The 14,914-nt window shown below is 51.9% G+C and overlaps 1 pseudogene; it reads left to right on the top strand.

The window, feature by feature from the left end:
- On the top strand, positions 14,114-14,651 carry LOC102189353 (annotated as a pseudogene).

The following is a 14,914-nucleotide window of genomic DNA, read 5'->3' as shown; positions in this document are numbered from 1 at the left end:
CGGTTGCAGTGAGCAGGGGCTGCCCCTGGTTGCACTGAGCCTCTCTAGTTACGAAGCACAAGCTCCAGGGTGTGCTGGCTTCAGTAGCTGTGGTTCACAGGCTTAGCTGTGGAATCTTCCTGGACCAGGGATTGAACCTGTGTCCCCTGCATTAGCAGGCAGATTCTTAACCACTGGACCCGCAGGGAGGGGCAGTCCCTTTCTAACTTTTAGGAATCTGCGGCAAAATAGACATAAAGCACTTGGCCACCTCAGCCATTTAGTGTGCAGCTCAGAGGCCTTGGCACAGTCACACTGTAGTCCCACCATCATGGTGTATTTAAAGAAGTTTTCAATTCTGGCAAAACCCACAGAAGGTAAAACTTCCATCCTAACAGTTTTTGAGCGCACAGTTCAGTAATGTTATTTAAAGCACGTTCACAGTGTTGTAAAATACCACCCCAGAGCTTCCTCACCTTGTAGAGCTGAGCCTCCATCCCCGTTAAACAAGAGCTGTGCATTTTCTCTGCCCTGGAGCCTCTGGCTGCAAATCTTAGGAATCAGACTCCTTTAGGTTCTTATCAGTGGAGTCAGCAGTATTTCTCTTTTTGTGACTAATTTATTTCACTCAGTGTGATGCCTTTGAGTTCCGGCGTCAGAAGAGGGCGAGGGTGGGATGATTTGGGAGAATGGCATTGAAACATGTATATTACCATATGTGAAATGAATCGCCAGTCCAGGTTCGATGCATGAGACAGGATGCTCGGGGCTGATGCACTGGGATGACCCAGACGGATGGTATGGGGAGGGAGGCAGGAGGGGGGTTCAGGATGGGGAACACGTGTACCCCCGTGGTGGATTCATGTTGATCTATGGCAAAACCAATGCAATATTGTAAAGTAATTAGCTTCCAATTAAAATAAATAAATTTATATTAAAAATAAATAAAATTTAAAAATAAAAAGAGTAATATTGGAAGAAAAAAAAAAGAACTCCCTCCCTTTCTGATGCTGAGCGACATTTCCTTGTCTGGATGGACCACATCTTGTCTGCCTCCTCGTCTGCCCTTGGAGCCCAGGCTGCACCCAGCTCTCAGCTGCGCTCGACAAGGGTTCAGGTCTCCTGGGATTCTGCTGTCAGTTCATTTGGATAAATACCCACGCTGGGATTGCTGGATCATATGATAGTTCTATTTTCTATTTTTCATTTTTTGGAGGAAGCATCATGCTGTTCTCCATGGCAACGGCACCGTTCCACGCTCCTGCCGACGCCGCACGAAGACTCCAGTCTCTCTGCGTCCTCACCGATGCTCAGTGCTCTGGGTGTTTAGACATAGTAGCCATCCTAGTGGTGTGGTCTGGTGTCGCAAGGTGGGTGTGACCTGTGTTCTTCTAGAAGAAATTGCGGCTGTGTCACGATGTACATGGGTATGCGTGGGCATGTTGCGATACCCACAGACCATCTTTGTGTGTCTTATGTGAATAGTAGGACCTCACAGGCCTTCCCCAGGTGGGGTCATGGCCCGGATGCGGCCGTGTTGAGAGCAGGAGGACAGCGGCCTTAGGGTCCAGGATCACCGACTCCCTGGACGCTTCACACCTGCGCATTCCTGCGGTAGGGACCGTGGCTCCTCCCAAGAAACAGGACCTGTGCCCAATTGTGGAGAAAATCTAGTTACCTCCACACATTCCTCACTGTTAACGACAGCTCGACTGAAGTGCACTTGACATAAATAAATGGCGCACGCTTAAAGTACACACTCGATAAGTTCCCGTGTGAGTGCACACCTGCAAAGCCGTGGCAACAGTCACGATAGTGAACGCAGCTGTCGTCTCCAAAGTGTCCCCGCGCCCCTCTGTGACCCCAGCCCCAGGCAACCTCTCATCAGCTTTCTCTCGAGATGGGTTAGCTTGCATTGCCTGGAATTTCACATAAATGGAATCATACAGGATGTCCCTCCTTCACAGATCACAACCTTGTTGTGGCAAAAGGGCTTGTCTAACTCAGTGAAGCTAAGAGCCATTCCGTGCAGGGCCGCCCAAGATGGACCGGTCATACCGAAGAGTTCTGAGAAAACACGGTCCACTGGAGAAGGGAATGGTAAACCACTCCAGTATTTTTGCCCGGAAAACCCCATGGACAGCGTGAAAAGGCAAAGAGATATGATGCCAGAAGATGGGCCCCCGGGGGGGAAGGTGTCCAATAGGCTACGGGGGAAGAGCAGAGGGGAGTTACTAAAAGCTTCAGAAAGAATGAAGCGGCTGGGCCAGAGCGGGAAAGACCTTCAGCTGGGGATGCAGAGAACACCGTGAGAAATGCCGGGCTGGATGCATCACAAGCTGGAATCAAGACTGCCGGGAGAAGAATCAACAACCTCAGATTCGCAGATGGCACACCGCCTAACCCCCTATACAAACTAAACAATGAGCCCAAAATCGGCATCCTCCACTCTAATGGCAGAAAGCAAAGAGAACTAAACAGCCTCTTGATGAGGGTGAAAGAGGAGAGTAAACAAAGCTAATTTGAAACTCAACATTCAGAAAACTAAAATCCTGGCATCCAGGCTCATGGCCTCATTGCAAACAGAAGGGGAAAAAGTGGAAGCAGGAACAGGTCTTGTTCTCTTGGGCCCCAAAATCACTGGGGACAGTGCCTGCAGCTGTGAAATCAACAGATGCTTGCTCCTGGGAAGGAAAGCTATGACAAAATTAGACAGTATATTTAAAAATAGAGACATTGCTTTGCTGACAACGGGTCCGTATAGTCAAAGCTATGGTTTTTCCAGTAGTCATGTACAGATGTGAGAGTTGGACCATAAAGAGGGCTGAGCATCAAAGAATTGATGCTTTTGAACCGTGGTGCTGGAGAAGACTCTTGAGAGTCCCTTGGACAGCGAGGAGATCAAACCAGTCAATCCTAAAGGAGATCAGCCCTGAATATTTATTGGAAGGACTGAAGCTGAAGCTGTAGCTCCCATACTTTGGCCACCTGATGCGAAGAACTGACTCATTGGAAAAGACGCTGATGCTGGGAAAGATTGAGGGCGGGAGGAGAAGGGGGCGACAGAGGATGAGATGGTTGAATGGCATCACCAACTCGATGGGTGTGAATCTGAGCAAACTCTGGGAGACAGTGAAGGTCAGGGAAGCCTGGTGTGCTATAGTCCACGGGGCTGCAAAGAAGCGGACGTGAATTAGTGACCAAACAACAACAGGAAGTAGTCTTTTTGGACTTGGCTTTTTCTCCTCAGTTCAGTTATTCTGAGGCCAGTCCCTGCCGTGTGAGCCAGTAGCCGTCGCTTTTTCTCCCCGCGTAGATCTCCACTGCGTGGGCGTGCCGCCGCTGGGCAGTCCAGTCACGCGCCTTGGTGGACGCAGGGATTGGCTCTGGCTGGGGGCTCCCGTAGTTTTGCAGTAAGTCTTGAAATCAGGCAGTGTTATTCCCCAATGCTGTCTGCCTTTCCTTTTATTCTCTTTGGCTGAACCACACAGCTTGCAGGATCTTAGTTCTCCCAGCAAGAAATGAACTTGGGCCCCAGCAGTGAAATCGCCAGCTCCTGACCACTGGGCTGCTAGGGAGGTCCCTCCAACTCCGGCTTTCTTTTTTGAAGTTGTTTTGGGCCACTCTGGGTCCTTTGCATTTCTATCTGAATTTCAGAATCAGTTCGTCACTTTCTGTGCGTGTGTGCACGCTGTCACTTCCATGGTGTCTAACTCTTTGTGACCCTGTTGGGACAGTAGCCGGCCAGGCACCTCTGTCTACATGCCCTCCTCCACCAAAACAAAACAAAACCAAACCTGCTGGGATTTTGTTTTGAAGTAATTATACAGTCACAAGAGGTAGCAAAAAATAATACAGAGGATTCCTGTATACCCATCACCCGGCTTTCCCCACCAGCCTCCCTTCCGTAATTGTGGTGTATTATCAAAGGCAGGATATCCCTGGAGAAGGAAATGGCAATCCACTCCAGTATTCTTGCCTGGAAAATCCGCCCGGACAGAGGAGCCTAGTGGGCTATATAGTTCATGGGGTTTCAAAGAGTGGGCCAAGACTTAGGGACTAAACGATCAAAGGCAGGATATGGTAACCGGCCCACAGACCCTCCTGGGCCATCAGGGGTTTCTTCAGAGGCTCCTCACTGTGTCTGTGTGTATTGCTCCTTGACACTTTACCACGGCGTAGCCCACAACCACAGCCACAGTTTAGATGCAATTAGGACCACCACCACCACCATGGGGACCCCGACCTGCTGCCCTGTCCCGCCCTGTCGCCCACCCCAGCCTCTGATCTGCGCCACCTCTCTGCAGTCTCGTCACTTCAGGAATAGCATGTCAGTTCGACTACACACCCTGCAACGTCTGGGATGGTTCTGTGCCCACAGCATCGCCTCCTCTGAACCCTTCCAGCTGGAGACGGGTGGCCTGCTCCCGTGTGTCGCTGAGCTCTTGCCCCACAGCACACATGCCCGAGATCTGTCCAGCTGTTTGCCCGTCAGAGGACGCTTGTTTCCAGTCTAGGCTGTTACACAGAGCTCGGTAGACGCTAGAGAACGGGCAGTGCTGTGAGCAGAAGCTTCAGTTTCTCTGGGATAGATAGCCGGTAGTGAGAACGCTGGAGTGTAGGGTAAGTGTGTTTTCAGCTTTTAGAAAGGATTCATCTATTTGGCTGCCCTGGATCTCCTGCCCACGTTGTGGAACATGGGCTCTCGCTCCCCGACCAGGGGTTGAACCCAGACCCCTGCATTGGGAGCGCGGAGTCTGTCCCTGCACAGCCGTGAAGCTCCCTATTTTAGCTTTTTAAGAGACTGATTAAAATCTGACTGATGTAAGGATCGGCGCTGCCACTCCTGCTGGAATTCTGATGGGAACTGCGTCGCGTTTGGAGAGATCTGGTGTCAACAAAACTGCGTCTTCTCACCCTCCAGGCTGTGTACCGTTCCACTGATTCAGTTCTTGGTGAATTTCTCTTGGCAATGCTTTGGAGGTTTTTTTTTTTAATTTAAAAATTAATTTTACTTTTCTCCGATTATAAGTGATCCTTGTTGATTAGAGGAAATGTGGGCAGTATAGGAAAACACAGAAACGAAGGGGAAACATTCGCAGTCTCACTCCCCAGGAGACAGCCACTGTTAGTATTGGGGCCTTTTTTGGTTTTCTGTCCTTTTATTATAATAATTGTGGTAAAATACACGCACCATGTAATTTACCATGGTAACTACTCTTTTTCTGGCCATGCTGTGTAGCCTGCGGGAACTTAGTTCCCCAACAAGGGATTAAACCCGAGCCCTGAGCCTTGGGAGTGCAGTCTTCAGCACTGGACCGCCAGGGGAGCCCCCATCTTAACCGGTCTCAGGGCACCGTTCTCGTTTCCTAGGTTTCTGTTTGCAGCTCTGGCCCATTTTTGTCAGATTTATCCTATTTCCCATTCGGTGGTACTTTTGTAAATGGTATTTTTACGTTTCCATTTCCCATCGTTTCTTGGTAGTGTGTGAAAGTGTGATTGAGTTTTGTTTAGGGACCATGTGTCCTGCAACCTTGACCAATTCACTTGTCTGTCTCAGTCGTACCCCTCTACCCCTAGGAAGCTGGCATGGCTCCAAAACAACCCAGAATTTCCAGATGTAAGGCTGCGGGGTCCCAGGGCAGGTGGGGTTCTGAAGAAGGGCTGCTGATGGCCACACGTGCGTAGGGTGGGAGGGGGCTAAGCCGCTGCACTGCTGGGGGAGCCGCCCCTGCCTGACTCCCTGTGGGCCTCTGACTGAGGCTGCAGGCGGGAAGCTGTGCGTTTGAACCAGTCTCTAAACCCGAGCACTGGGGCTGTGTGGTCACAGGCCTGCACCGAGAGATGACAGGGCAGCCCCACCCCGTGTCCTGGGCACTGAGCTCGGCTGGGGGGATGGGGTGCGATGCCCACATCTCTGCTGCATCAGCGGTCATCGTCCGCGGCGTCTGGAATCAAGTGCTGTGACAGACAGGGTGTGCATCGGTCAGCTGGTGCTGCGTAACAAGCTGCCCAGCTCAAGGAAAAGCAGGAGAGCCCGTGACGGCTCGTGAAGGCACGGCCTCGCTGGGCTGGCCTTCCCGTGTCACCTGAGGCTGACTAGGACAGTCTCCTGGCCCATCCGGGAGCTGCCTGTCAGCTGGGGCGTGGGCAGTGGAGTGTCTGAGCCACACATCTCATCAGTAGCAGACCGCGGCAGCCAAGCGGGCAGAGAGACAGCGCAGTGCCTGAGGCTTCTCTTCCGTTTTTCTGTTTAACAGTCTTATTGAGTTATATTTTACAAACTATAAAATTCACTAGTTTTAAGTGTCACATTCAATTTTTTTTAGATAAATTTGGAATGATGCTGTGGTCACCACCGTGTCGCTGAAGAACAGCTTCCCCACCCACAGAGCAACCTCGGGGCCCAGCCCCTGGCAGCCACCGATGCGCTTCCTGCGTCCTCAGACTTCTCTTTTCTGGACCTCTCATATTAACAGAATCACAGCATCTGAGACCTTCTCTCATTTGGCATAGTGTCGTCTTATACCACGTGTCAGAACTTGGTTCTGTCTTAGCGCCGGCTGATGCTCCACTGTAAGGATCCAGGCAATGCTCCACTGTGAGCATCCAGCCTGTCTTGTTTCCCACTTGCCAGTTGATAGGCATTTGGGCTGCTTCCAGTCCTGGTCTGTAGAACTGAAGCTGCTGTGAATATTCCTGCACTAGTTTCCGTGTGGGCATATGTTTCCACTTCCCTTGGGTAGATGAGAGGAGTGGAATTGCTGGGCCATATGGTAAATTCATGTTCAACATTTTAAGAAACAGCTGAGCTGCTTTTCAAGTGGTGGCACCTGCCACATTTCTGCTGTTAATATACGAAGGTTCCAGTTTCTCCCTGGAGGAGGAAATGGCAACCCACTCCAGTATTCTTGCCCGGAAAATCCCACAGAGAGAGGATCCCGAGGGGCTGCAGTCCATAGGGTCACGAAAGAGCTGGACGTGACTTAGCAAGTAAACAACAACCAGTTTCTCAAACTTCTCCATCCCCAGAACTATCATCAGAACAACTGCTCTGATGATGATAGCTATCCTCGTGTGTCTTACTGCGGTTTTAATTTGTATTTCTCTTACTAATGTTGCCAAATGTTTCTTCAAGTTCTTACAGGCCGTCTGTGTCCTTTGGTCAACTATCTAAAATTTTTGGTCACTTAAAACTTGGATTATTTGTCGTACTCTTGAGGGATAAGACACATTCTGGGTACAAGTCCTCGATCAAGGGTGTGGCGTGTACCTCCTCCGTTCTGGGACTGGCATCCCTGTTGAGAATCAGTTGGCTCTAAATGTACTGGATTATGCTCAGACTCTCAGTTATACTCCGTTGGTTTGGATGTCTGTCCTTTTGCTCATATGGTACTATCTTGATTACGACAGCTTTGGAGTAAGTTTTGAAGTCAGGAAATGTTGAGTTCTCCACCTTTGTTCTTTTTTAGACTATTTTGGCTCTTCCGGGGACTTTACATTTACATGTGAATTTTAAGATCAGTGTAGCAATTTCTGCAAAAACTAAGAAGCCAGCTTGGATTTTGGGAGGGGTTGCCATGGGCCTGTGGGTGAATTCAGGTAGGGTGGCCACCGCAGAGGTGCTGAGTCGCTCAGTCCGTGGACAGTGATGTCTGTTCCTTTAGAGCCTTCATCTCTCCCTGCAGCGTTTGTAATCTTCAGCATGTAAGTCTCCCCCTTGCCCAAGGTGTCTCGAGGGCAAGGCATGGAATTAGCATGTGGCACTTCCTGTTGGGCCCAGGAAGCCCTGAGGTCCAGCCCCTGGATTCCGGAAGTGGGAGATGGACTCCACTGGGGGTGGGGAGACTTGCCAAGCTGTGCTGTCAGGAGCCCGGATGTCCCCTGTGGTGTTGGAACCGAGGGTGGGCTGGCTGCTTATACCTGCCCAGGGTGTGGGTGGGGGGTGGTTAGCCATGGTCAGTGAGAGCTTGGGCTTCATTTCTTCGCTTATGATGTGGTCAGCTTCTACGATAGCGCTAAAACACTTGTCAAAGCCTCACCATTGACTTAGTTCAAAGCCAGGCTGAGTTCAGCGCCTTTGCAGGGAGTTTCTGTGACGGTCAGTGTTGCTGCAGAGGATGGGGTGGGGGCATGAGGTGGGTTCAAACACGTCTGATGGCCCTGAGCTCCTGGCCTCCTAGGCCAGCTGGTCCTGGGAAGAGCCCCTCCCCGCCTGTGCAGGCTGGGCTCTTCTTCTGCTTGGAAGGCCTGGACTTTAGAGACCACCTTGCCCTCAGCCCCTGAGAGGTGATCTCTAGGCCTCTCGGGTGTCCTGCCTGGTAAAAGGGTCTCTCGTGTCTGGGGGCCTATAGGTCAATGTGATGTAGGTGGGCCACGGGTCAGCCTGCCCCCCAGAGAGGTGGTCGGCTGTGGCACTCCAACAAGGACCCTGGACCCCAAGTGGCAACACCCCACGGGGAGGTCACACATTAGGACTCCAGGGTGGGACGACGTCTGGAGGCTGGTGCCCAGCCCTCCTGAGTGGAGCCCCTGGCAGCCAGCACGGTGCCAGAGTATCTCCGTGTGGATGAGAGACGCCAGCAGGGAGTGAACGTAGAGTGAAGACCCGCCTTGGCCTCTCCTGTACCCGGCGCCATGGGCACCTTTCTGGGCTGGACTCAGTCCCCTGCCCCGGGTGAGGTCTGGCCCAGAGCCCACTGTTCGCAAATGCCTCACGGTGTTCTACGTACTCCAGGCCTCACCACTTCACAGAAGTAACTCCTGTGGCCCGGGCCCAGCTCACGGGAGGGCTGGGCAGAGGACGCAGTTTTCGCTCCTGGCAGTGCCGGGAGGCTGCAGACGTGCCCAAGGGCCTATGGCCATTGCAGCATTGACCGGGTGTCCCAAGCCCCCGGGCCCACCTTCTGCACCCGAAGGACACCCCAGAGCAGGCAGCGCCCCAGGGACGTCGTGCTGTGCCGGCGAGGACCCCACGCACCTCTGCCTTCCCTCCAACCCTCCAGAGGGGCAGACCCTCAGGGTCGGCTATGGGGGTCACCACAGCCCCGGCACCTCCCGGAAGCGCTGGGTGCCACTGCCCTGCCCCCGAGGGGTCAGCACCTCCCCGTCCTCTCTCACCCCACCCCCCTGGCTTTTCAGCTTCGCCACGTACTTTATGATTATTTTTAACGTCCGATGCCTCTCTGTGTTAGCGATGTGGACAGAGCCCCCACGCCACTTGCTTAGGAGGAAGCAGCCTCTGGTTGTCATCCTAGAGTTCACGCCAGGCCTGATGTGGGCAGCATCCCGGGTGGGAACGCGTCAATGGCACCCCAGTGACCCGAGCCCCTGTGCTCCATGGGAACCAGCGGCACACAGGTGCCCCCAGGGGTGGTGTGTCGCCGGGGCGGGGGTGCATCGGTGTCAAAAGCAAACATGCCTGAGGTGATGGGGGGCTGAGCTGCCATGGAAAGCATCCCGGCCGTGTGAGCAGGTGGGGTGACCTTATTTGTACCCTGAGCTGGAGAAGCAGCTTGGACCAGCTATGTTTGCCTATGGTATCTTTTGCTCTGAGATATTTTTAATTTTTACATGGTTATATCTGTCAGTCTTTCCATTATGTAGGTTGCAAGTTTTTTGTTGTGTTTTTTTTTTTTTTTCCCCAGTTCGGGGGCAACTGTGGTCTCTTCTGCCAAATAGGACCTTTAAACCACGTGGTCCAACCTGTCCACCGTCAGAGAGCTGTGTTGCAGAAAGTCTTTCCCAGTCTGTGCTTTCTGTGCTGATCAGAAGTTTTTTTAAATTAATTAATTTTTTATTGAAGGATAACTGCTTTACATAATTCTGTTGTTTTCTGTCAACCCTCAACATGAATCAGCTGTAGATATACATATTTCCCCTCCCTTTTGAACTCCCTCCCATCTCCTGCCCCATCCCACCCCTCTAGGCTGAGACGGAGCCCCTGCTTGAGTTTCCTGAGCCATACAGCCAATGATCAGTTTTAAATTCAGGTGCAGTTGAGTCTTGTCAGTGTTTCTCTTTGTGACTTCTGAGTTTGAGGGGCTTGGGGAGTCCTGCAAATAATGTGACCCACAAGTCAACCTGGTGGAAATGACAGTGTGGGTTCAGTCTGGTCGAGGCTGGACAAGGATGTGGGTCAGATAAGAAGCCCCAGTGGGCTCTGTGGAACCTCCGGTGACTGCCCCCTGGGAGAGAGCTGGGGGAAAAGCCAGGTAACCTGCTGCTGCTATTTCCATCTGTCTGCTGGCGAGCCCAGCCGGACCACCAGTGGGATGTCCTGTCACAGGCCACCGTCTTCAGTGAGGTCCGGGACGAATGCGGGGCCACATCTTCTGGTTCCCTCAGCCTCTCAGCCACAGCAGGGGCAGCGACCCCCCTGAGAGGTGCGTGTGCAGCAGATCGCCCTGGAGCGTGGCTTCTCAAAACCGCAGCTGCTCTGGGGCTCAGGGTCAGTGGCAGGCTGGGCAGCGGGACCAGCCGGCACCTCTTCTGCAGGTCTGGGCGGAGCTGCCTGGCCTCCTCGGGCACCTAACCCAGCCTGCAGATGCTTCTTTCTGGCCAGAGCTAGTTGCAACCTGGGATCCCATCAGCGAGACACAGATCATATTCCCCTCCGTCCTGCAGAAGCCTCGGAGCACCTGTGGTCAACCTGGACCCCTGCTTGTTTTCCATAGCCGAATCCTGTCTCCCACCGTGCGGGCACCCACGGCTGCTACAGACCACAGACCTCCCGGGGGACATGGCAGATAGTTCACATGCCCTAGCAGGTTGGAGGCTGTGAGGCTCCAGTGATGGGACTGTGGGACATTTGGAGCCATGGTAGCTGGAGAGATATCAGCAACCTCAGATACGAAGGCGATACCACTCTGATGGCCGGAAGTGAAGAGGAACTAAAGAAAGAGCCTTTTGATGAGCATGAAAGAGGAGAGTGAAAAAGCTGCCTTAAAACTCAACATTCCAAAAACTAAGGTCATGGTCCTGTCACTTCATGGCAAATACAAAAGGGAAAAAAAGGAAACAGTGACAGACTTTATTTTCCTGGGCTCCAAAATCACTGCAGACAGTGACTGCAGCCATGAAATTAAAAGATGCCAGCTCCTTGGAAGAAAAGCCATGAAAAACCTAGACAGCACATTAAAAAGCAGAGACATCACTTTGCCGACAAAGGTCCATATAGTCAAAGCTATGGTTTTTCCAGTAGTCGTGCACAAATGTTTGATTTGGACCATGAAGAAGACTGAGCGCCAAAGAATGGATGCTTTTGAGCTGTGGTGCTGCAGAAGACGCTTGAGAGGCCCTTGGAAGCAAGGAGATCCACCCTGAATGTTCACTGGAAGGACTGATGCTGAAGCTGAAGCCCCAATACTTTGGCCACCTGATGCAGAACTGACTCATTGGAAAAGACCCTGATGCTGGGAAAGACTGAAGGCAAGAGAAGAAGGGGACGACAGAGGAAGAGATGGTTGGATGGCATCGCTGACTCAATGGACATGAGTTTGAGCAAGCTCTGGGAGATGGTGAAGGACAGGGAAGCCTGGTGTGCTGCAGTCCGCGGGGTCACAGAGAGCTGGACACGACTGAGCGGCTGAGCAGCACCAGCGCGTGGTGCACTGCGGGCAACAGTTCCTTGCACAACCAGTGATGGGGGTGCAAGGGGCGGGGGCAGCTCAGGACAGTGGGAGGGGCCACTGGAGGAGCTGCGCCAGCGTCTAAGGAAATAAAGCGACATGATGGGCAGGGAGGGGGGAAGGGGGGAAGGGAGGGAAGTGGGGGGAAGGGAGGGAGGGAGGGGAAGGGGGAGGGGAGGGGGAGGGGAGGGGGAGGGGAGGGGGAGGGGGAGGAGGGGGGGGGCCTGAATCCTGCGCTCAAGGTAGGTCAGACAACAGTGTTCCTTCCATCCCTGAAGGATCTCTGCTCCCCCAAGTCTGCAGAGCGAATGTACTCCCAAGGCAGCCCCAGCAAGATCCAGAGGGTTCAGAACCCCAAGACAGACTGAGCTAACCTCCCTCCGCAGGTCCCCGTGAACGGCAGGACTCTGATGGGGACAGAGTTGGATGCCGGATTTGGGGCAGATCTAGACGCCAGAATCCCACAGTAGCCAGTGACCCGCTGAGCGGGCGCGGCCCCTCCCCCTCCCGCGGGTCTGGTCCCGCCTCCTCTGCGGGCCCAGCAGTGGCCTCTTCTGATGTGGTTACTTTGCAAGCAGGTGCCGGTTTCCACCGCGCTCCACTTCCACTGCCACTCACTGCCCCAAACCTACAATTAGAGTCAGATCCCAGCATGTCCAAGGAGGTTAAGCACAAGCCTAATTTGGGAAAAGAGGGTTTACACATCAAAAGGTCTGCCAGATTCGTCATTTATACTGTCAGGAGCCTGGGGCCGTGTGGGTTGGTGTCTGCAAGTCCTAGTGAGGGAGGGAAGAGCGTATTGTGGATTGGATTAAACCTTCCAAGATGTGTGCAGTTACAAGGGATTTGGGATTTGATATTTTCAGCGCTCTCTTCATGGACCATAGCGTTGTTGAGGCAAAGAGGCTTGCATAACTCAGTGTAGCTGTGAGCCATGCCGAGCAGGGTCGCCCATAGTCCCAGGGCAGAGTTCTGATAAACCATGGCCCACTGGAGGAGGGGATGGCAAGTCATCCTGGCGTTCCTGCCTGGAGAACCCCATGAACAGTATGAAAAGGCAAACAGATAGGACGCTGAAAGACGAGCTCCCCAAGGCAGCAGGTGCCCAATACGCTCCTGGAGAAGAGTGGAGAAACAGCTCTGGAGGGAAGGAAGAGGCTGGCCCGAGCAGAAACGACGCTCAGCCGTGGATGTGTCTGGTAGTGAGACTTAAAGTCCGATGCTGTAATAACAGTGTCGCACAGGAACCTGGAATGTTAGGTCCATGAATCAAGATAAACTGGACGTGGTCAAGAAGGAGATGGCAAGAATGAACACTGACATCTTAGGAATCAGTGAACTAAGATGGACTGGAATGGGTGAATTTAACTCAGATGACCATTGTATCTACTACTGTGGGCAAGAATCCCTTAGAAGAAATGGAGTAGCCATCGTGGTCAACAAAAGAGTCCAAAATGCAGTACTTGGGTGCAGTCTCAAAAACAACAGAATGATCTCTGTTCGTTTCCAAGGCAAACCATTCAGTATCACAGTGATCCAAGTCTATGCCCCGAACAGTAATGCTGAAGAAGCTGAAGCTGAACAGTTCTACGAAGACGTTCAATACTTTCTAGAACTAACACCCCCAAAAGATGTCCCCTTCATTATAGGGGACTGAAAAGCAGAAGTAGGAAGTCAAGAGCTACCTGGAGGAACAGCCAAGTTTGGCTGCGGAGTACAGAACGAAGCAGGGCAAAGCCCAACAGTTTTGCCAAGAGAGCGCACTGGTCATAGCAAACACCCTTGTACAGCATCAGAAGAGACGGCTCTACACATGGACACCACTAATGATCAAAATCGAAATCAGATTGATTATTGTTTGCAGCCGAACGTGGAGAAGCTCTATACAGCCAGCAAAAACAAGACCTGGAGCTGACTGTGGGTCAGATCATGAACCCCTTACTGCAAAATTCAGACTTAAATTGAAGAAAGCAAGGAAAATCACTAGACCATTCAGGTATGACCTAAATCAAATCCTCATGATTATATAGTGGAAGTGAGGGACAGAGCCGAGGGACTGGATCTGGTGGACAGGGGGCCTGCAGAACTATGGAAAGAGGCTTGTAACACTGTGCAGGAGTCAGTGACAAAACCACCCAAAGAAAAAGAAATGTTAGAAGGCAAAGTGATAGTCTGGGGAGCCTTTACAAATAGCTAAGGAAAGAAGAACATTGAAAAGCCAGGGAGAAATGGATATACCCAACTGAATGCAGAGTTCCAGAGAACAGCAGGGAGAGAGAAGGCCTTCTTCAGTGATCAGCACAAAGAAGTAGAGGAAAACAATAGAATGGGATAGACCTGAGATCTCTTCAAGAAAATTGAAGAGATCAAGGGAACGTTTCATGCAAGGATGAGCACAGAAAAGGTATGGATTGACAGAAGCAGAAGATATTAAGAGGTGGCAAGTATACACAGAAGAGCTCTCGGCTCAGAGGAGGCAAAAAGTACAGCTTCCTTTGTCATCCCGAATCGGGGTTCTTCCGACACCAGCCGCCTCCACCATGCCACCTAAGTTCGACCCCAGTGAGATCAAAGTCGGATACCTGAGGTGCGCTAGTGGGGAAGTTGGTGCCACGTCTGCCCTGATCCCCAAGATTGGCCCCCTGGGTCGGTCTCCAAAAAAGGTCGGTGACAACATCACCAGGGCAACTGGTGATTGCAAGAGTCTGAGGATTACAGTGAAACTGATCAGAACAGACAGGCCTGGATTGAGGTGCTATCTTCTGCTTCTGCCCTGATCATCAAAGTCCTCAAGCAGCCACCAAGAGATAGAAAGAAGGAGAAAAACATTAAGCACGGTGGAAACATCACTTTTGATGAGATTGTCGACATTGCCTGGCAGGTGCAGCATCGATCTCTAGCTGGAGAACGCTCTAGCCCAGAGAACTCGCTGGCACCATTAGAAAGATCCTAGGAAGTGCCCCATCTGTGGGCTGCAACGCTGATGGCCGCCACCCTCATGACATCATAGATGACACCAACTGCGGTGGAGTGACCAGCTAGTTAAGAGCTGCAAAAGGAAGAGAAAAATAAAGGATTATTTGACAGCCAAAAAAAAAAAAAAAAAGGAATAGACAGAAAAACTGTACCCAAAAGATCTTAATGACTTGAATAACCACAGTGGTGTGACCATGCCCCTGGAGCCAGACATCCAGGGGTGTGAAGGCAAGTGGGCCTTAGGAAGCGTTACTACACACAAAGCTGGTGGAGGTGACCGAATTCCAGCTGAGGCATTTCAAATCCTAAAAGATGATGCTCTTAAAGTG

The sequence above is a fragment of the Capra hircus genome, chromosome 21 (assembly GCF_001704415.2).
Source record: "Capra hircus breed San Clemente chromosome 21, ASM170441v1, whole genome shotgun sequence".
NCBI classification, from domain to species: Eukaryota; Metazoa; Chordata; class Mammalia; order Artiodactyla; family Bovidae; genus Capra; species Capra hircus.
The sequence above is the reverse complement of the archived record's forward strand: the minus strand, read 5'-3'. Positions and strand labels throughout refer to the sequence as shown.